Source organism: Coturnix japonica, chromosome 12, assembly GCF_001577835.2.
Source record: "Coturnix japonica isolate 7356 chromosome 12, Coturnix japonica 2.1, whole genome shotgun sequence".
In the NCBI taxonomy this organism is placed as follows: Eukaryota; Metazoa; Chordata; class Aves; order Galliformes; family Phasianidae; genus Coturnix; species Coturnix japonica.
Window position 1 is genome coordinate 7,651,264 of NC_029527.1, and position 22,212 is coordinate 7,673,475.

Below are 22,212 nucleotides of genomic sequence, written 5' to 3' on the forward strand. Positions count from 1 at the left end.
GGATGCCAGTTCAGACAGCATTTCCCAGATGGACCCTTGGGGTTATGGTCAGTGTTAACTTCAAAGCTGGGAACTATGGGGATATGAGCAGCGCAGGTCGTAGATGTCCTTGAGGGCAGCTCCTTTCACCCCATGCTGAGAAGAGCAGATGTGGTGTAAAAGCTTCCTCTAGGAGAGGGCATGATTAATCTTTGCTTCTTAGAGGATGACAAATATATTATATTCGCCGACATGCACACGCATTCTTTTCGTCTGACGGGTGACCCCTGTCTTAATGCCAAGCATGCGAGGTCCGGCCCTGTAAACGAAGAGGAGAGCTTTGCAGGCTCATTAATGCTTTGAAGTCACTCATTAGGAGCAGATTCCTCTGGAGCTGGCAAGCGTAACACCCTTTGTGAGCATAGCTTCATTTGATATTAATGCGGGTGCTGCAGCTGGAGGCATCCAGAGATGCTGAGCTTCCATTCTGCACACACAGACCAGCATAATGGGTTTCTGTGGCTGTTGTAGGAAGGGTAAAGGAAAGCAGGGAATGTTTCTGTCCTGTCTTAGCACCTCAAGAGGTGACATTTCTTCTTGGCAGGATTTTTGTGTGTGGGTAGATTAACCCAGTCCTCTGCTGAGCTGCATTGGGCCTTTCCAGTCCTTCCCATAGTGAAGGGTGCTTCAGTATGTCTTCAGCAGAGGGGATGCTCTGATCAATAGGTCTGACTCTGTTTCTCCATGCGGGCATCATGGGGAGCAGCAGTGCATGGGAGCCAGGACATTTGGGGATCCTCTGGGACGGGACAAGACTGGGAATGAGTTGCAGAATCCCACTAAAGCAGTGGTAGCTCTGTGTGGAGGTGCTGGCCTGGGAAATGTAAGAATGACTGAAATCAGAGACATAAAACCTCAGGTTCCTGTGGCTTAAAGGCTAAAGACTTAGTGTGTGTAGCTGTTTCAAGGCTGTGGGTTTGAATCTCGTGTAAGTCAACAGATAGCATTTCCTTTTTTCTTTTAAAACAAAACAAAAGCGAGGCAAAATAGAAGCTGTACCTCACCCCAAAGGAGAAAGAAGGACTCACCTCCCCCACTGTATTTTCTGATCAAATGACCCTAAGAATCTGAACTACAAAGGGGGAGCAAATCGGGACCAAAGGTGGAGGGATAGTGCTTAAATTGATTGGCATCTGCAGGAACCACTGGTGGACTGGCAAAGCTGCTTGTGTCCCTCTGGACACCAGCAGGGTGGGGATGACAACCTCCAGAGATACCTGTGCTCCTGGCACAATGGCATGGCATGGCACATGGGCTCTGTTCTGTTCTTCATGGCCCATGAGACTGTTAACTCCTGGTTTGGCTGAGGTGGGCAGATGGGCTGAACAGATGTTCTTTGGTGGTGGAGCACCAGGGAAAACTCAGCTTGGGGAGGTGAGTGTCCTTGAGGAGAGGATCTGGCCAGCAAGGGGACAGCAGGCAGCCCACCAGGATGGCCGAGTGGTGAAGGCGTTGGACTTAAGATCCAATGGGCGCATGCCCGCGTGGGTTCGAACCCCACTTCTGGTAGGAGTCTTCTTTTTCCTTCAGGCCATGGATCCCATCCTGGCTTTTAGACCATCTGTTTGGAGCAGGGATGGGAGCTGTCAGCCAAGACACTGTGGGACCAAGACTGTTGGGCACCTCAGTATGAACGCTCTATTGGGACTGTGCGGCTTCATCATCCAGGCTGGATGTGGAGAGAGATGTGAGCCAGTCCCTCTAGCACACGGTTACCTTTGTGCAGGGAGTGTTGAAGTTTTCATGGACTTGAATCCCACGTGCCACTGAAATAGAGACTTGTTTTTCCCAAGACAGAAGTAGAAAAACCTGACTATCCTCCAAAGATGAAAAAAGGTGTTGAGCTTTACACAGTTCAGGCAAGTCACAAGTAGGAACATTTGCAAAGAAGTGAGTTTGAGTTTTGGTTTTCATGCTGGCTTCTCCTGCCAGCTCTGCTCTGTGACCCCATGCCCGAGGTTTGGCTCACTCCAAGCACCGTTTGGCACCTCTGGAGGGATCTAGCAGTGTCAGCAGTCTCTGGAGCAGGTCTAGAGGGCTCACAGCATGGTACACGGATATTCCTGGTTAAGTTGGGGAAATGCAGCAGAAACTGAGAGCTGCTCCTGTGCTAGCATGCCTTGGCACCCACAAACACAAATGAGATTTCTTAATTCCCTTCCTCTAGTACATTGATGGGCAGCACACATTTCTCTCTGAAAAGATTTAGCCCACCAGACCCGTGGAGATGCTGTCAGACTTTCATTTGGCTGCTTTGCTCTAACCCTGAGGCCAAACGGAAATGTCCTACTGCTGGGACATGATTTGAAGTGATGGTGTTAATTTGGTTAATTAGGATTCCTGGGTAGAGTGCATGTCTTGCAAATCAGCTTACCATTGTAGTATCTCTGCAAAGAGTTATTTGCTGGTGCATGAGGTTATGTATGAATTTACGATTATGATGTAGGACCATTAATTTCATGTTTGTGGCAGATGATGCAGCTCAATTAAAAGTTGTGTGTTAAGATCCTTGGCTTTCTCTGATATGTAGGAATCAGCCTGTGGCCTGCAGGAAGGATTACAAGGCCTGTAACTGTGGCCATATAACAAATGGGGCAGGACCCAGAGGAGAAGACATGGAAGGAATTACTGCTCCTCTCCCACTTGATTAGTTCTGGGAGTGAAATGTGTGTATCCGCCAGTTGTGACTAACCTCAGTCATTAAGTGATACCAAGAATGACAAATACAGCTCTGAGAGCACACTAGGGGGTCTGAGCAGCACTGCAGGTCATTTGCCTCTGATGACTTGGAGTCAGTCTATGTGTCAAAGGCATTTACTGCCCTCCGCTGAGTTCAAAGCCCAAATCACCTTATTTGAGCTTCTCTGTTGATCCATATTCTCACAAATCTTCTGGTTTTTTTCTACCCTAAGGATATGAGCTCTTCTCTGCTCTTGACCTAGAGAGGGTATCTATCTGCTTTGCAAAACTATTGGGCAGACAGAGTGTTGTCTGCAGGCACCTAGAGCTGAATGTATAGTCCTTGGATGGCACAGGATTGGGTGGACATCTGGGGCCAAGTGTTGTTTCAGCTCAGGTCTGAGATCAAAAAGCAGAGCCATGAAAGGGAGCTGAGCAAGAGATCTGGGGTTGGAGTAGAAAGAAAGGAGGCCAGTGATCAGGGCATGTTAGGGCTTTGGTGGATTGCTAAATAAGAAACAAAGCTCATTGGGGCTGCTGGAGGTGGTGGGTTGATAGTTGGACTAGATGATCTTAGTGGTCTTTTCCAACTTTAATGATTCTATATGTCTATGATAAGTTGCCTTCCACCAGGTCGCAGCTTCCTTCTTTCTCATAAAGTCCTGTAACCTCCAAGTGTTTTACAGAGTTAAAAAGAGCAGCTTATCCAATAGCCCGTGCATCATATTTACTAAGATGGTTACTGCTGATTAAATACCAATAGATTATTAAAATATATTTACTATAGATTAACCATGCAGTATGCACATCTGTTATGTTGTGGTTAAAAGTAAACCTTGGTAAAAGGTTTTTAATAATGAATTTGTATTGAAGTAGTGTATAATAAGTATCTTTAGCAATCTCACTCTCTATTTCACAAGACAGTTTTATGTTCAATAAATACCTAGAGGTTATTAAAAACATATTTATCAGAGATTAACAGTGTTGAAATAGATACAAATCTAAGCTGCTAAGCTCAATAAGTGTGCCTATAACAATCAATTCCTATATTAAAACACAATAATAGTCCTGTTTAAATGAAATGGGTTTTTGGGATCTTTGTAAGTGCCATCTTTTGCTGTGTGCTCCTGCTTGCAGATCTCAGATTAGATCATGGAGAGTTTGTACTTAAAATAAATCAAAGTAAAAGCAAACCAGTCTAGGCAGTTTCAGGAGTGAGAAACCAGAGCTTCAAAGGATGTAGGTCAATGCCAGACCACAGGCATCACACCAACTGGTCTGGCTGCCCCAGCTCTACATCCCAAAAAGATCTTGGTATCCAGTCCAGCTCATGACAATTCCTCCAGACCCACCACTTCCAGGATTGGGAGTCTGGGGCAGCAACCCTCAAAGTCTCAAACATCACAGATGCACCCACTTTGTTTTGGATACAGAAACAGACCGCCTGTCTTGTATCCCGTTATTATGTAGTGCTTGGAGGCAGAGTGCTAAAATGAGCTCTCTATTTGGGAGGTAAACAAAATGTTATTGTTTTACTGTTGTAATGCTACTGCTATAATTGCCGGCTGGTGGGTAACGAGAGCTTCAGCCTGTGCTGTGCTGCAGATGCTGGGAACTGTGCCCCAGGTGCTTACTTTTTTTGCGTTGTGGGTGCCTCTTGGATCATTTGGTGGTCAGTGTGGGTTGTTACCCCCATATCTGTGAGGTGTTGGTAGGGAAATTTGCCTCTTGTGATGGCAGAAAACAGCCTGAGGGACAGACATCCCTCATTGGTACTCAGTAGTTCTCAAATATTTGGTGCTTTTCTGTCTCCCACTTGCCTGTTAATGCCCTCCTTTTTCAGCAAGGGTTTGAACAATAGATTCAGACACTATCTTACCCCTATGGAGTTAGCTTCTTTTCCCATGTAACAGTGATAGAACAAGAGGTAATGGCCTCAAATTGGCCAGGGGAGTTTCAAGTTGGATACAAAGAAAAAATTGTTCTCATGATGATGCACTGGTGCAGGCTGCCCATGGAGGTGGTGGAGTCATCATTCTTGGAGGCGTCTGAGAACCGTGGAGATGTGGCACCAAGGGATGTAGTTAGTAGGCATGGTGGGGGTGGGCTGGGGTTGCACTTGTTGATCCTGGAGGTCATTTTCAACCTCAGTTATTCTATGATTCTGCATTTTAGATGCTATCAAACAGTTCTATAGGATAGGATGTGTGCACAGGCTGCCAAGGAAGCTTTTCTAGGACATGGTAAAGGTAGCTGAGGAGCCTTGGGGTGATGAAAGAACAAACTGGAGAGATGGTGACTAAGAAGTGGGGAATTTCTGGCCTGAATTAGCCTCCCATCCTAGTGTGTTGAGTATATATACCTCCTAGTATATGAATCCCACCTGGGGAAACATGACCTGCAGATCTTAGAGGCTTCGTGGGTCTATAATGCAATCACACACTCCTCTGTGGACATCCCAGAAGTTATACTTGTTTACACCCTGAGTGAGTTTGTCTTCCATACCTGTTTCTCAGCCCACTCACCCTGAGGAGGATGCTTAGTTGGCAGAGGGGAGTTTTCCATCTTAGCACAGAGCTGCAATTACAGAGGTGACCAGAGAGAAAAGACAAATGGGCACGCGCCACTGCCTTTAATAGAAGGCAATGATTCTTCTGGGCTCCGGAGTAATATGGGAGATCTGGTTTTAATAAATTAACAGCCTACAAGTAACAATCTCAAGCAATTAAACTCTGGAATGAAGGCAAGTACCATGAAATGTATTCTGGAGCTGACAGAGAGTGGAAAAGACAATCTCCAAGCAGTGCAGAAGGCAAAAATAAAATAAGAATGCCCCAGAGAGAGTGGGTGAGGTCTGCTCCTGTCTTGTTCCTGTTGTGCATGTATGTGGGCATCTCATCTTGCTCCTCATCACCTCCTCTTCCTCTGCTGGACTCTGGGGACATGATCTGGAGCCTCACTGGGGTCATCTAAGTCTCCAGATCTTCACCATCTTCGTACTTGCAATTGTAGGCAAAGGGAGTGCTCATGGTTAGGAGGGTATGTCTGATGGAAGAGATGGGAAGTGTCTGGGAGCCTGAGAATGGCTAAAAGCTGAGGAGGGGAACAAATACAAAATAAAACAGCTAAGCCTCCCTGTCTTACGTTAATAGGCTGTATGGAATCCGCTTTGCCATAGAATTCAATTTATTTCCATTTAAAGGCTGTTCTTCTCAATCAATGCAGCTAATAAATAGCTGCTGATGGCCATGACCCCCAGGCTGAGGGAAGAATTTATCTTCTGAGCCAATTAAAGGAATTGAACAATTCCTTTTAATAACGCTATGGGATTTTATAAAAAAAAAAAAAATTGGAGAGAGAAAAAAATCCTCCTCCTGAGCCTTGCAGACAAGAGTCAGGTGGGCTGTAGGAGAGTTTCATGCTTTAACTTGCCTTGTGAAGCTTGTAGGGGAATTATAGCATTCGTTGTGAATGTAAAGGAATGCATTTTTCAAAATGATATTTTTAAAAACAAACAAACAAACAAGAAAAGTAAAGGCAAATTACGTTCCTTTCTTTCCAGGGCTGTGAAGAGTTTGGAGTGAATAGTGAACTTCTGCAATATGATGGGTGATATGAATGTGTCAGGTCAGCCTTGATGATTCTTGTATGGAAAATGAGGATTTATCTGCATGTTCTGTGGGTGTGAGGGCAGTGGGATCTAAAGCATCAGAGCCTTTGGCCTCCAGTACATCCTCACTCTCTGGGTGAGGTGGAACTAGGCTCTCCATGGCTTCTTTTCTGTGATTCATATGAGTTTATTTTAGTGGCAAAAATCCAAATTGACCTCTTTTCTTGTGGAAGGATGGGAAGCATCCCGCGGGCTTTGTGGGTTCCTAAATCTGGCACTGGAGCTACGGTTTGGTTGAGAGAGTACATGTACCTCAGAAGACAGACAGGTGCAAATGAGGTGGTGAGGAAAGCTGAACAGATACCTAGTCAGTTTTTACAAAGCTACATAACCCCAAATGGCAGCAGGTCTTCTCCACTCCATCACTCTCCTGTCAGTGAAATCTCATGACTCCTGTTGGCATCAGATGAGAGCATCTGTCAAATGCACAAGACTCCTTCAAACACCGCTGTGCTTTAGGGAAGTCTCTTATCTCTGTTTTACAGATGTCAAGCAGAGGCACGGAGAGGTTAATTGACTTGCCCAAAGTCAACACGGGAGGTCTAGAAGTGACACCAGATCCCTCAAATCCCTGTCTTCTGGCTTAATCATAAGACCATCTATCTATTCTCTTTCCTCTCAGGATTCCCAAGCACATGTGGTAGTCCAAGCATTCGAGTGGGCAAGCTGCAGGTAGAGCCTGGGCATTCCCGGTGACAGTTTGTCAGCTCTGTTTCCCAAGCATACATCAATTTCAACCTTGAAAGGTGAGAGTTTTTTGTTGTTTTTTGTTTATTTGTTTTCAACTATTTATTTTTGAAGTGAGATAAATGTGATTGAGCATGAGGAAGAACATTCACTCATGGGGAGGCATTTCAGTGTTACTGGTGCCAAAGGACTTCTCAGTGAGATTTAGGTGTAGACAGGACACTTTTGGGTTTAGGTTCTAAGGAACCACTCCTATCAAACTGAACAGTTTGAACCCACAGGTAGAAAACAAACAGCAACCTCTATTTTTAAAGGGTATCTGAGATTTATCCTTGACAGCAATTCCCCTGTCTGTGCAAGCAAGTCTGTGTGTGAAAGGCCACTGAGAGAAGTGTGGCAAGGTGTAAACATTTCCATCACAATGTCTCTTGTTTCCAGAGTGTGAATGGAAGTAGCTGAATCCTGAGTGAGCAGCTGATGAACGTGGGAACAAGCACTACTCTCCCTCGGAGACTGGGAAGGAAATCACAACTGTAAGTCCGCCTGTTTCAATTTGCAGGCTTTCTGCAATATCTCTGTTCCTTCTTCTTGCTCTTCATTTTTTATTAATTACCTGGTGACAATTTTCCCAGAGGACTGTGTTTCACATTAATTATTAGGAGAACTAGAAGGGGAAAGTTGAACTGATGGGGATCTCCCTTTGAGAACATTGAGTGGGAGGATTTTCTATTGCCTGCATGAGTATCTTTTTGACAGTCACCTTGCACAGGAGGCTAAATGGCCTGTCTGGGATGCAAAATAAGTTTTGTGTTGCAGTGAAACAAGCTGAGTAAGGAAACTTTAAGTGTAGGTTTGTTGGATCTGAAGACTAACAGACTGCTTGGATAGAACTGATCAGTGTGCTTTGTACATGATACATTATCATGTATTGTGTGTAGGAGAATTCACAGACAGAAAATAGTGTCAATATAGGACCATAATGCACTTGCATCACTGTTTTCTGTGTCTGGAAATATGGCAAGAGAAGGAGTAATGCTGGCTGAAATCTCAGGTCCAGATGGTGACTGTCCCCAATACAGATGAATAATGAAGGTGGAAGAAGAGCATCTGCTCCTCCTCTCCATCTGAAGCCATAGGTTCTATAATTGTATCTTTTGCCGTCCCCATAGTGTACTAAGATTCCTGGGAATTTCTTGAAAGAAATTCAGGTGTTAACACTGGCTGACTCTTTTGTCTAGCATGTCTGTTTGAATGCTGTTGCCATTCAATTTCTATTTGTAAGAAAGAAAGTTGATATTTTGATGATACTGATCAGTAGGCCTGCTTCTGAGGATTACTGTGAGTTACTGAACACCATTACCTAGGATATCTGGTACTTAGGTACTTCTATGTAATCAGAATGGTGTCCTCCATCCATGAACTTACCTTAACAATAAGCCAGGAAGAGCAAGGTTTTCCACCAGAAAATCTTGGCTAGGTTTGCTGGGATAAGAATGGGGTGTATGAAGCCCCAGAACTGAAAGCAAGTATCTGAGCTTTAAGTTAAGGACCTTTAGTTGCATCAAAGAGTAGTAGCTGCCTTCCCATGCCAAGCCCTGTTCTCCAGACAGGATGACTTTTTGCACAAGACAACCCTGCTCCAACCTGTTACAAGTGCATCCACAATTACCCCTCCTGAAGGGCTCTGTTCAGGTGTAGTGCTTTATTACACGTCAACTCCCATGCTGTTTTACAACATGGTTTCCATGGTTACCCACCACCCCCTGTAACCCACAGAGCCCGTAAAGAGACAGGACTACAATTCACAGTGGCAGGAGCTGTCATGTGCAGAGACAGGTTAGTACCAATGAAGACCCACGGTCAGGCCCTGGCTGTGAGATTTGCTGCCCTGGGAGCTGCTCTTTGCGTTGGGAAGCATTTGGGTCGCAGGTGGGTGAAGGTGGGAGACCATGTCATACCTTATTGCCATGCTGCTCTCAACTGCCCTACATCTTACCCACATGTCAACAACTGACACTTACCTGCCAACTCTTGGAATTCATTGCAAGGGTGGGACTGGGAGAAGTGACTCAGAATTGCTGGCTCCTAGTGAAAGCCAAAGGTTTCCAGGAATTAAGATACAAACATGGTGTCTCATTGGATTTGGCCCAAACAGCTTTTCCTTTCCAGGATAATAGGTTGGATGAATTTCTATTTCATGTTCTGGGGTGGCTTGTTTTCATGGTAAAAGTATGTTCTGACAGATTTTTGAGGAAGGACCATGTAGCTGATTTGGATAACATGACCACTGTGGAAACTGAAATTTTATGGGCATAATTATTTAACAGAACACTTCCTGGTGCTTAGCTGTCTGTCTAGTTGGACCAGACCATTCCCACAAATCAGTTACTGTCATTTGATATTTGCTTGCTGTTAACCTGCCAAATAGTTGTATGTGCAAGGATGCTATCCAAAATAGTTAAGAGAGCCTGTAAAAATAAGAGATTTGGAAGGTTTCAAGGTGAAGCAGATTAAAACCTTATTTCCCTGAGGAGAAAATCGATGTTGGTTGTAAAAACAATTTTAAAAAATCAAACTTCCTCCACCCAAAATAAGTCATCCTAAACCATAAATGTTGTGCTTTCAGGGAACACCCTTTCCCTCCAACTATATCAGAAATTAACAATTTTGACAAGTTATTTTCCACTGGTTCCAGGTGAGGTGGATGAAGGGCCCTTGAGGTGTCAGCAGATAACAAATTGGAGATCAGTCTGAAATAGTATATTACTGCAAATAATGTCATCTGCCTCCATGGAGGCAAAATATTCCATGGGAGGGGAGCAGTCCTTTCCTACGTGGTTTGAATTCATCCCCAAAACAAACCATGTGCTTGGTCCCAGCCACCACCACGCTACCAGCTAATGAGACCTTGAAGGAAGCTAAAAGAAGAGTGTCCAGACCACCCATTCTGCCTTCTGATCGCTAAATGATCAGATGTTTGGAAAAACTGATTTCTGTGGGAAGCCTCAAACGGCTAAACGAGGCTAGGAGATGACAACGCATACTTCTGTGCGTGGAAAAAAAAAAGCCTAAAAATATCTGAAGGGTGTAAACATGAAGGAGAGAGCTGCAATATCAAAGGGACAGCACACGGTACAGGGTTCAGAGCTGGCAGCTTTCACTACTGTTTGGATCATCGGGTGGGGGATAACTGAGAGGCAGAGCTGCCTTATCATGGCTGTATTTCACTTAAGATTGTTGCTTCGTGGCTCGAGTTGTCATGTCCTATTCCCTCCAGAGATAGGCATAGGGAGGTGTCCCATTGAAATACTGCCTGCAAACAAATAAAGTGACAAAATATTTCCCCCATGCTTAATTGTGGTGACCTCCAAAACCATGTGATGAACGTGAGCCCATTGAGAGCAAGGGGGCTTTCCCCATGGGGCTGAACAACACACTCTCACCTGCCAAATGCCATTTGTCCTTGCAGTCACTCCCGTCCTTCTCAAGTAATAAGATGCCATATGGATCATCATTACCCAACCCCAAGAAACTGTTATATATTTCCTATAGCTCTCTCTAGATATATGGTTGGATTCTCAGCTGATGGGAAGCAACGCTGATTCATAGCAGCTGAAGACAGAGCCCCTTGTGTTTCGTCTTGTCTTCTCATCTCATTGAACTTCCCAAGGATCTAAATGAATGTAGGGGAAATATGACCTTGGCTCACTGAATTGTTGTGGGGGCTAATGTGCTGAGAGATTTATGGGCAAAGAGATTTCTTTCTTTCTTTTTTTTCTTCTTTTCCTTTTTCTTTAATAAAAAATGCTTTCATTCAGCAGCTTTGATGGAAAGCCTGCGAGGACCCATGATAAGTACGTAACCGGAACAGACTCATATTAGATATCACTGTTACAAATCTATTAGTCCCACACATTAGAGCATGTGCTGGACCTGATGAGCTACACTAGTGGGAACATGAGTCATTTTCTGAAATAGATGTAGCTTGCAAATCTTTTAGACTGTTATCCAATTCCTTTTCTTTCAGTTTAATTAGGATATAAAACATGGCCTTAAGAGCTCACAAGAGTGGAAAAAACTCCATGTAAGGGATAGGGAGCCAGCTGTGAGTGTCTCCCAGCTGTTCTGCTGCTGATTCTCCTGGCTTTTGCCCACCAGGTGGTTTTGCTGTTCCCTCAAGTGCCAGGTCTCTTGAAAAAATGAAAGACAGGACAGAGCTACTCTTGCTCGTGAGAGGGCAATGTGCACAAAGCAGGTTGGACTCGGGCTTCCTTTGCATACTTGCCCAGCCAAAACCTCACTGGGAGATGCAGGGTTCCCTTCCTGGCCTGCTGGCTTTGCTGGGGCACTCTGCACCCGCAGGGACTTGGCCAGCACCCAGCATCACTTCTGACGTGGGGAGGGGTCTGCAGGGTAACACAGCGACAGCAGAGAGCAGCAACGAGACAAATCAGCCGTGGTTCTTTTCCAGCCACATATGCAAAGCACCTATAATGAGCGGAGATGAACCCCTGAGATCTGTGATACTGCTGATGAATTAATATAAAATCAAACTGTACACTTTAAAGACAAGAGCATCCAGCCCTTCTCATAACCAATGCAGGACATGTTTCATCCAGAGCAGATCTGCTATCATTGGAGCTCTTTCTGTTCTTGAATTCATCTGTTCTCTATGTTTGAGGACTGGTGCAATTAGCATTTGGCTTTGCAGAATTCAGAACCTAATTCCTGTGAATTCCTATGTCTCCCTTTTTCTTGTTTTGATTCTTGTTTGTCCGTTTGGTAGTTTGTTTGGTAACATATTTCCTGATTGAAATAGAAATAGCAGAGATGGGCATTTACTTTCTTCCTGGACAGATTCCTTTGGATAAGGATTTATTTCTTTTTTAAAGAAGGACACCTGGTTTCCTCATAAATGAGTGTTGGCAGGTTGAGGGGGGGATGGGGGAGAGGGGAGAAATGCATCTGTTTAGAACAAATGCAACACCATAGGAAAGCTTGATAATACGATCCAAGATTGGCCCGATTGCCTGATGCTTTAAACATATGGCACGCTCCTATATATATTATGCATGGAAACTAGCTGCATGCACATAGCAGCCGTTCTGCAATGTTTTACATACAGCCTGCCAAACCCTTAACTTCCCTGTTCTTATTCAAACACAGCTCTCAGTGAAGACAATGAGCTTTTATCTAAAAGGCTTACAGCGTTATGCATACTCCATTCCTTCTCTATTAATTCCATCTCATCTGGATCAGGTTCTTGTCCTTATGCACTGAGCCCTGACCTTCCTGCTCCTGAGGACTCCTGTGGATGGAAAAGTGTGGGGCTGTGGCAGTGGAGATAGTGCTGCTAGGCAGGAAAATGAGCCTTGTCTACAGCAACGTCAGTAGCTCTGATGTAATGCTCACATACATTGTTGTGTTAGCTCTGGCTCTTGTTATTATGTACCCAGCATAGTCTAGGATTGCTAAGAGAGTTTTCCAGATTCAGGAAAGTGCAGGGTGAGCACTGGGATCTACTAAGGTACGTGCTAAGAGCTCTGCTCTGACACACTCGCCTTTCTACCTAGCGTTTGGCTGGCTGAGCTTTCTTTATTGGTTAGGAAAGCTGCTCTTCAGGGTGAAACGTTTTACGTCATCTGTGCAAAGAGGACATGTACATTTATGAAGCATTCTGTATTTTTTTCATGTGTCCAAGGAAGGGCAATGAAGCTCTGAGGGATCTGGAGCACAAGTCTTGTAGGGAGCGGTTGAGTGAACTGGAGTGGTTCAGTCTGGAGCAGAGGATGCTCAGAGGAGACCTTGATGCTTTCTACAGCCTCCCAAAAGGAGGATGTGGAGGGCTAGAGGTCAGACTGTTTTCCCAGGTAACAGCGATAGGAGAAGAGGTAATGGATTTAAGATGCCCCAGGGGGTGTTCAGGTTGGATAATTAGGAAACATTTATTCTCTGAAAGAGTGGTAAGGCACTGACACAAGCTGCCCAGGGAGGTGGTGGAGTCACCGTCCTTGGAGGTTTTGAAGAACTGTGTGAATGTGACACTGAGGGACACAGTTAGTGGGCATGGTGGAGGTGGGTTGAGAGTTTTGCACAACTTCTTCTACTGTTATCCCTGCAACAGAAGATTTCCAGCAGTATATCTGCTTTGACAGGCGTAATTATGCCTAACACCGTGTCAAAACTTTGCAGTTTTGCAGAACTTACTGTCAGTCTGATCCCTGTCCACCCACGTCTCCATTGAGAGGGCCTGAAACTGGTCAACGCATCTTTTGTGTTGTCGTTAGTTGGCATGAATTCTAGGGATCTGATTAAAAAGAACATCCTCCTTCTTTTGTCATATTTAACACTGAATAAGGAAAAGTGTTTTTGCTGTCTTTAAATTTTCTCCTCCACATAAAATATTACGTAAATTTCCTGAGCTCTGTCAGGTACAAGGGGAATTCCTGTCCTCTTCTTCCTGTAAATACACTCTGTGGCCTTGCAGCACTGACACCAAAATCCTACACAATTAGACTCTAAAGGGTGATCCAAATTCAGGTTTAATCTTGGGCAAAGAGAAGCCTTTAGATCAAAAATCCCCACTACTGTGCAAAGCAAAGGCTCTGAATACACTGTGATGCAATGATCATTAGAGAAGCAGAAGATCTAAAGTTTAACACTCACCCAGATGAGTGATGGATAAACATGGGTCCCCCCCCAAAAAAAGCACTTTCTCATGCTCTTTAATCCATCCAGAATTAACAACTGAGTGCTGACTGAGACACAGCTTGATTGGGAAGAGATGAAGGGACAGAGTGGAAGCTTAACACACAGCCAGCTCAAAATGAATGTGTTTAATGCTGCCTATCTCGGAAGCTTTGAAGAAAAAACCCTCATGTCCTCAGTGGCTCTCTGCAGCAACTTTCTGGCATTAAAGTTTGTGCAAGAGAATTATGAGTTCCCATTATCACGTATGGAGATGGGATCCATTGTGCTGATTCCAACGCTGTGGAGATTTAACATTTGCCATGCTCTGTTCTGCACATATGCTGTGATGTGTCCTTTTCAAGTCGCAGCCGACTACACTGAAATCTTGACTGACACTGCTTATCTGATAGGGGCCGCTTCTTCGCTGGCTGCTCTTTAGAGTGATAAATGTCAGGAGTTTGGGAGTTTGCTTGTATCTGGGCATTCCATCTGAGACTTTGGGCAGGTAATTATCCTGAGACCATGGGACTTTGTCATGAAATCCACTGCTGTGCTTGTATAAGGAACAAGTCAGCCAAGGGTCATGGATTCGCAGTATCCAGGAATCGGGAAGCCTCCACAGAGATAAGGAAAGAAGGATAAAATCTGAACAAAGATTTTCCCCTACCGAAAATGAAAGCAGGCCTCTTCTGACATCATGAAGTTGTCTACACTGATCACCTGTGAAGGCCATGAATTGGGACTGACCCATTGGCCTCCAGATTAGAGGCTTCAGTCAACCGAGCAAAGCAACTAACCCTAGCAGGCCAGTGTCACAGCTGGAGCAATGCGATAAACCTCTTATGAGAGGGGACTGAGATCTAGGGCAGCCCGTGGGTGCCTAGCAGAAAACTTTCTTTCCCCATAAACTCTTAACACATTTATTTATTTCTTTATTTTGTCCTGGTGAAGTCTGCAAGGAGGAAACACCTAGAGAATTGGAGGTTTCTTCTGCTCAATTCCTCCCTGGTTCTTGCTTTTGCTTTTCCAGGCTTAATCAGTTCTTCACTTCCAGTATTTATCAGTTGAAAACTGAAACCAGGGTTCACTGGAATCCATCACATTTTGACTAGAATCATTCTCAGTGCTGATGAGCTCTGACAAATTAGTGTTGGCAGCGCAGGGAGGGAAAGAGGCAAAGATCATCATGACTCCCTTTTGCCCAGTACAGGGCTGTTCTCTCCAGTGTGTCCCACAGATGAAATATCTAAAGTCTCTGGCTGGAATTAATGTCAGTCTTCTTTTCTGAAAAAGCAGTCCAAGCCTATCTTAATGGGCTTGTTGGCTTCTTGTGCACCACAGGAGGAAGTCAGGAAGGTGCTTGCATTTTGTGCAGCTGTGACAGTGACTACAAGAGGCTGCCTGGCTCCTGCTGATGCTGGCTGCAAAGTCTGGGGTAGAAAGGCTGGGGTTGCTGTGGGGTGGCATGGAGAGGATGGGGAGGCTATGGCAGCTTCCCCCACTGCCCTGGAGCTCACTGCAGTGTGCCATTTGGAGGCACAGGGTGAGGAAGGCTCTCTCTGTCTTCACATGCCTGAGTCAGTTCATTTAGGAGCTGGAGGATAACAACTGCTTCATCTGGTTGTCTTTTTGTTGTTGCTTGTGCCTTTGTTTGCTTCCCCCTCCTTTCCCCTTAACATACCCTTTGAGCTGTTCTTTAATTGAAGTAAACGGAGCAGCTGCTATGTGTGTGTTGTTTTTCCCATTTTCCCCTGTGAGTCACACATTTCCTTCCTTAATGTCTCTATCTTCGTTGGTCTGTACTAATGAAGCTCCACATCTCAGCTGCTGAATGCTCAAGCTCGTCTGCCTGGAATTTTCTAACTCATTTCAATTCATTTCCCACTTTCCCCTTTCCCTCCTGCTGCCTTTCTCTTTTTCCCATCCCATAGTTATTTCTCTTCTCTCCCTCAATCCCTCTCTGTGTATGTGTCCCCAGCCACAGCTCCCCATCCCCTGCCACTGTGTACAGAGACCAGAACCATGAAGGTGAGCTTAGCTCTTGTTGTGCTTCTTTCCCTGCAGCCCCCTCCCTGCCTGCTGCCCTCTGCATTGCCCCTTTCACTCAGCTTCTTTTCTCCTGCACTGTTTTTCAGAGCAATCCATGAAGCACTTTCAAATCCATGGCCCCTCCTGACCCCATCTACTTGCGGTCTCTGGCAGCAGCCTGTAATGCCCTGCGCTTCAGAGGAAAGTGAGTTTGTCCTCTGCCCCTGCCCCTGCACATCAGAGATGCTCATGTTCTGTACAAGGCTCAGCCCAAGGTTGAAACCAGAGGTGCACAGGCCAAGGGAGTGCAGGCACACAGGGTGCCGCACATCATTGAGTACAAATGATGCACATGCTGGGAGGTGCAGCATCATCACATGTGCAGTGGTGAGGAAGGGCTCCTATAGCTCTGGGCTGCAGAGGGGCTGGAGGAGCCCTTCCTGGGAGCTAGGAAGCAGCAGAAAAGTACCTTTTGTCCCTCTCTGCTCCATAGGGGAAGGAAGTAAGGCCGTACAGTCCCACATCTGAGTCTGTGGACAAAGCTATCTCTTGGTTGCATGTCTTGCACAGGATTCAACCCTAAGTGCGCAGTCAAGAGCAAGCAATTGGATTGGCAAATGGCAACGACTCTACTCTGCTTTGCTTTGCTTATGAGGGTCATTCTTTCTACAGCTCTACTTACTCCAAGGATAGTAATGTGGGCCATGCTGGCATAAGCTGTTTGCCATGGAGGGCTTTGGCGCAAGGAGGAGAAGATGTGAACCAAAAGGCTCTGCCCTGAATAAAGTCAGGTATGACCCAGAGCACCCCGCTCAGTGCTTGCCTCTGCTGAAATGAACTCATCTGCAGAAGTCTGCTGATCAGGTGTAACAGGGCTAGTCCTGCTCTTTTTTTCATTATTATTTATTTTTGGTTGTAATTGGTGGGCATTTCCTGCCTTCATTTCAGCTCTGCTGATCTCTGTTGCATTTATATCCTTGCTCAGACAGAATAGAGGGAATGTTGTTTCTTCTCTTAGGAAGCTGGGGAACTGAGGGATAAAGAAGAAAAGATACAATCAGAAACTTTGAGTCAGAGCATATCAGCATATTACCTGTAATATGTCAGCAACCCTTTCTGGAGAAGAGCCTGTAACCAGTCAGCACTGCATTCTCAGTAGTGTTCCTCAGCATCGTCAAGGAATCCAAAGAGACCTCTGGGAATTTCTGGTTTTGATAGAAACTCTCACTAAAATCCCACTATCGTAGCTACATCAGTACCCTTCCCAGCTTTCCCTTTCTCTCTTCCACCCTACAGTCGTCTTTTCATGGTAGGGATAAGCAGAACTGAGTCCTTGAGATTCAGTTACAGGAATCTGATCCCAGACCTTGAGCTTTGCAGGTTAATTCCACCCTTATCACTAGATGTCTGCTTCTCCCCAAAAAGAAAATCAGGGTTAAGATCATTTTGGAACCACAATAGAACAAAGAAATGCAAATCTTTTCAAGGAAGGAAAGAGAGATCAGATGGTTTGCCTGCCCCTGGGCGAACCAGGGGAAGAAGTCAGAGTAGGAGCACTGGATGGCTGGAGGAGTTTTGCTCCTGCTTTAAATTTTGTCATACTGCTTTCACTTGAAAATGCAGGTTCAAAGGAAAAAAAATAACATAACGAAACAAAACACACCAGTTCTTTACTCTTTGGCTTCAGGGCCTCCTGTTGAGGTTCCTTCATCACCATAGAGATAACATTGCTTGTTAGACCAAAGACTAGTAGTTGGAATTCAAGTGGACAAAAAGACCTAAACAAACCCATTATAAATCCCCAATTACTTTCAAACTGTCAGGCTTATTAAAAAATGTAAATATCCTTCTCACTCTTGCAGAGAGTGTATAAAAATGCATGAGGCTAAAAGTCAGCTGAGCTGAAAGGAGCTGTTTTGTGAAATAACTTTGCTGAGAAAATGGCAGTTGTTGTTCTTGGAGGGCAGAACGAGGACGACATACACCTGCTTGAGCCACCAGTTCCACCCAGCTCTTGGCACACTGCTGGTGCTGCCCTGTTCTATTGGCTTAATACATCTTTTTAGATAGTTTAGTACATCTTTTTAGGCTGATGCTCATCTCCTTTCAAAAGACAGGGAATTTCTACCAGATGATAAGAGTCGTAGCCCAAATACAAGCCCTACACTTTTTGGTATTTATTATTCACTTTGGTTGAACCTTTTTTTTTCTTGGTGTTTCTTCTGCTTTCTCCTCTCTTCATTCTGCAAATAGAAAGGAGATTTCTCTTGTTTTCAAATTTGTCTCTTCTCCATCCATAGATGTTCTTCTCTTTAATGCAATATAGTAATACCTTTTTTCTCACCCTAACCTACTCCTGAGTTTGTTAATGACTTGCCCAGGTGCTGAGATGTTCCACTCTGTAGCTGATGCTGGCCCAGTAAGACGGTGGGGCCATTTCTGGAGGGAAGTAGAGTACCCTCAGTTTTCATCAATGTGAATTCTGCTGAGGACCTTCTTCCCCATTCTGTCCCTTCTACAGCAACCAAGGATGGGCAGTCAGGAACTAAAACAGGCTCCTCAGGGAAGTGATTGTGGCACAGAGTTTAATGGAGTTCAAGAAGCATCCAGCTAATGCTCTCAGACATATGATCTGAACTTTGTATGGTCCTATGTGGAGTTAGAAGCTGGGCTCAATGGTCTAAATTGGTCCCTTCCAACTTGGAATACTCTATGATTCTATGGAGGACAGTCCTCAGGAGGGAAAACTGTCTCTAGAGCTCTGGCCTGCAAGGGGCTTACCATCTAATAAGAAGTCAGAAAAAGCATGTGAAAGATGTGGTGGTCCAACATATCAGCAACTTCCCTGCCATGTCCAGATTTAGTTGGTATCATAGTGAAGGAGAAAACAAGAAAAGATTTGTAGGCAGAATAATAAATGGGGCTGCTAGAGAGCTTCTTGTGTGCAGAAGGTAGCAAGGAGAAAACATGGATGTGTTTGCGTGGAGCAAGGATGCTGGAATGTGCTGGGTCACAGATGCAGCACTGGTGGCCAGGGAAGTGGAAGGAAGGGTGGGCCTTCAAAGGAAGACAAGGAATTTAAATGTTTAATTACAGCACTGCTACGTGAATAGCAGCACATGATGTGGGATTGCTGTATTTTATCCAGTTACGCATGTGTAACTCAGAGGTATTTACAAAAAGAGAGGAAACTGTTAGCTGTTTGACTAAGGAAGGAAAACTGAAGCAATAACCTAAAAAAAAACCATAGTTGCTGTTCATCTCAGTCATCAGCAAGAACTGGTTTAAAATTCTGCTATCCTAAAATCTCACTAGAAAATTCACAGAGACAGCTGAATTTGGCACTACTGTTAGAAAAAAAAACAGGGTAATCCTTTTTTTTTTTCCCATCCTTTTGCAGATGCTTTGGCACTACTCATATTTCTGTCTGGATGCTTTCAAGAATCCAGTATTTTCATTTTAGAACATCTGAAGGAACCCCCAGAGCCTTGGCAGCAACACTTTCCCAGAACTCCTGTTTGAAGCATGAACGTGGTGGAAGGCACAAAAGTGAAATGCAACCTTCCTGTGTAGTTCTGCTCCACACCACCTTCACTTCCAGCAATCAGCTCCTGGGAGGGAGGAATCTACAATACCCCAGTGACTGTCCTCCTGACTGGCTGTCCTGCAGGGACTTACCATGGTCAGAATAGCTGAGATATTTTCTGCCTTGAGATTTTTGATGATGGATTTTCAGAGTGAAAGGACAAGAGCTGACTCCATGTTAATGCCAAACTTTAAATGTTTTGACTATACAACTGAAACACCATTACCTATTCCCCACGGAGCTCCACTCTTTCTCTCTCTCTCCTCCACTTCTCCTCTCCACACTGTAGCCTTTTGTATGTCTCAGGCATTAATCCCTCGCTGCCGGGGTGTGTAAATTAAAGAATAATAGAGCTGCAGAGGCATAAGCTCGCAATGATGGGGAATGTGTTTGTCTGCTAAGAAGCAATTTCAGCGAAAATTAACTCAATTTCATCTGAAATAGTGAAGACCGGCATAAGCTGGCAGATCCCCGAGGATGGTAAAATTACTTCGTCAAAGCTCTGCTTGCTTAAATTAACCAAGCAAGCACTCCAGGTTATTGGCAAGATGCAGCTAGTAACTAGGTTTTAATAAACAAAAATAGCTTTTTGGATAAATAAGGAAAGTGCGAAGTGTCTTATGTATTCTATTGATGTTTTCATCTGTATGACCTCAACAGCAAGACCTTCACATTCCTGCAGGCACATCCTTTGATTCTCTGTGTCCGACTGGTCTCTCTTCTGAGTCTTAGCAAACAACCTGAAAGTGCTTCTGGAGACAATGTAAGATTAACTTTTATTCCAGCATCTAACAGACTGTTTGCAATGCCTAGGTGGGATAACAGCAACATCTTTTAGGGTTATTTTGTCTTTTTCAAGTTGGAAGATGACTGTTCTTGATTTAAATTGCTTCACCTTGAGATATGGTTCAGTGTCAAGGCAAGAGCTAGTCTACACTGTCACTGATACAGCAGATTCCCCAGCTGAATACATTGCTGCCAGTGGGCAAGTCAGGATGTGAGCTCCCTCCTCCTGCTAGGATTCCCTGTCCAAGGGAAGTGAAAATTTCATGGTCAGAAAGATTGACTCCAGGAGCAGCTCAGAGAACATGTAAATCACTTGGGAATGTGCTGTCAGTTCTTTTGGTGGTTGTGCTGTGGTTTGTTTCGGTTTGCTTTGGTTTTTGCTTTTTATGTTTTTCAGTTTTTTTTGCTATCGATAGCTTTTCTTAGGGCTGTGTTTTGCAGAAGCATTGTGCTGCTGGAGGTTATGATCACTAGGAGGTGTCTTCTGGAAAATGAATGTTGGGCTTATTGCTCTGCCTCTAGTCTACGAGCATCAGGACAGATTTTTGTTTCTTCTGGATTCCATTCCTCTCAGTACTGTGTTTTGGGAATAGTATTCATCAGAAGTACTATCAGAAATATCCAACGCCCCAAGCAGGAGGGTTGGAACGGGATGATCTTTGAGGTCCATTCCAACACAAGGCAATCTATGATTCTATATAATTCAGTGCTTCTATGATCATGTAATTGGCTAGGAGTGTGTAAAAGGCTTAAAAATCTATTTGTTGGAAAGGAATATGAAAAATCTCCTCAGAACTGCAAAAATATGTCACCATTTTGACTCGCTCATGCTCCTGTCCCTCCATCAGTATTCCAAGAGCACCTGCTATTTAAAAGCTTTGGGTTCTTGTCATCTTGAATGAATATAGAATCATAGAATCAGAATGGCATATGTTGGAAGGGACCCCAAAGACCATCTACTGCCATCACCCCTGCTATGGGCAAGATTACCACCCACTAGATTGGGCTGCCCAGGATAGATTGTTCTGTGATGCTCTAGCCAATGGGTGATTGTTGTCAGTGGGAGCTACACCTGATCTTGGCCACAACCCCCCACTGAATTAATGGTTAGTTGAGAAAAAGGAGAGCTGCAGAACCATCAGACCAGCCAAAACAGAGGATGAGACCCAAGCATACGTAATTTATCCCTTCCCCACTACACTCCCTTGGCTACTTATTTCCCCACTCCCTTCCTACCATAAATCTCACTATCTGCAGAAGGGAAAGCAGCTGTCTACAAGATTTGCTGAGCCATCCACTCATTAAAATGTTCCACTGGCAAAGAAATACTTTCTCTTGCTGTTGCATATTTACAGTTTGGTGATTTCTTGTTTAGGACAATCTGAGGTGATAGTTTTTAGCTTTGCTAGTTGCAAATACTAGGAGAAAATATTTGGCTAATGACCCTGGTTACTGCCATGAACTGTAGTGACCTGTCTTGGGAGACAGCTGTCAGCCCCTCAACAGAAAAAAATAGCAAAACATAGGGTAAGAAATACAGGACCTGCTCCATGCAAAATCACCTCTCTTTGATTGGACTGTTTGCAGAAATGACACTAACTTGTCATTAAATCCAGAAAATGCATTTGGAGCAAGGAATAAACTGCCTAGAGAAGCAGTGCTCCATGGGTAGAATCGTGCCCTGCTGAGACCTTTCATTGCAGCCCTCCTCCATTGGGTTGTCAGTCACTTTTATTTCTTTTCACTGTTAGTGCAATGGCAGCGGTCAGAAAGGTGCTGGCTTTAAAACAACAGTGTCAAAACTGGTAAGGAAAATAAGAAAAGCCCCACACTATCACCAACCAGGCTGGCCCTTTGCAGAGCTGCTATCTACTCCCTGCATGCTGCACCTGCATTGTATCTGCTCTGTAGGCTGATAAGACCCCGCTCATCTATTGTCAGCCCCACTGAGTCAATCTAGCTGCATTTGAGTGAGCTGGATTTTGTTCTGCATCACGTACCAATGACAACTCCCAGCTATGGCCTTGCTTTAAAAATCTCACTGGTG

General features: G+C 44.6%; 1 long non-coding RNA gene and 1 other non-coding gene across 3 annotated transcripts; both read left to right on the plus strand.

Annotated features, from left to right (window-relative positions):
- Window positions 1-1,465: 1,465 nt before the first annotated feature.
- Window positions 1,466-1,548, plus strand: TRNAL-UAA. Its single transcript has one exon. It is a non-coding gene; the product is annotated as a tRNA-Leu (tRNA).
- Window positions 1,549-8,823: 7,275 nt separating this feature from the next.
- On the plus strand, window positions 8,824-21,984 carry LOC107319734. Of its 2 annotated transcripts, none has more exons than XR_004308847.1 (4): window positions 8,824-8,911; window positions 15,901-15,998; window positions 16,466-16,584; window positions 19,194-21,984. It is a non-coding gene; the product is annotated as an uncharacterized LOC107319734 (long non-coding RNA). The 2 variants fall into 2 exon arrangements; XR_004308848.1 differs by lacking the exon at window positions 8,824-8,911 and adding an exon at window positions 15,553-15,793.
- Window positions 21,985-22,212: the final 228 nt, after the last annotated feature.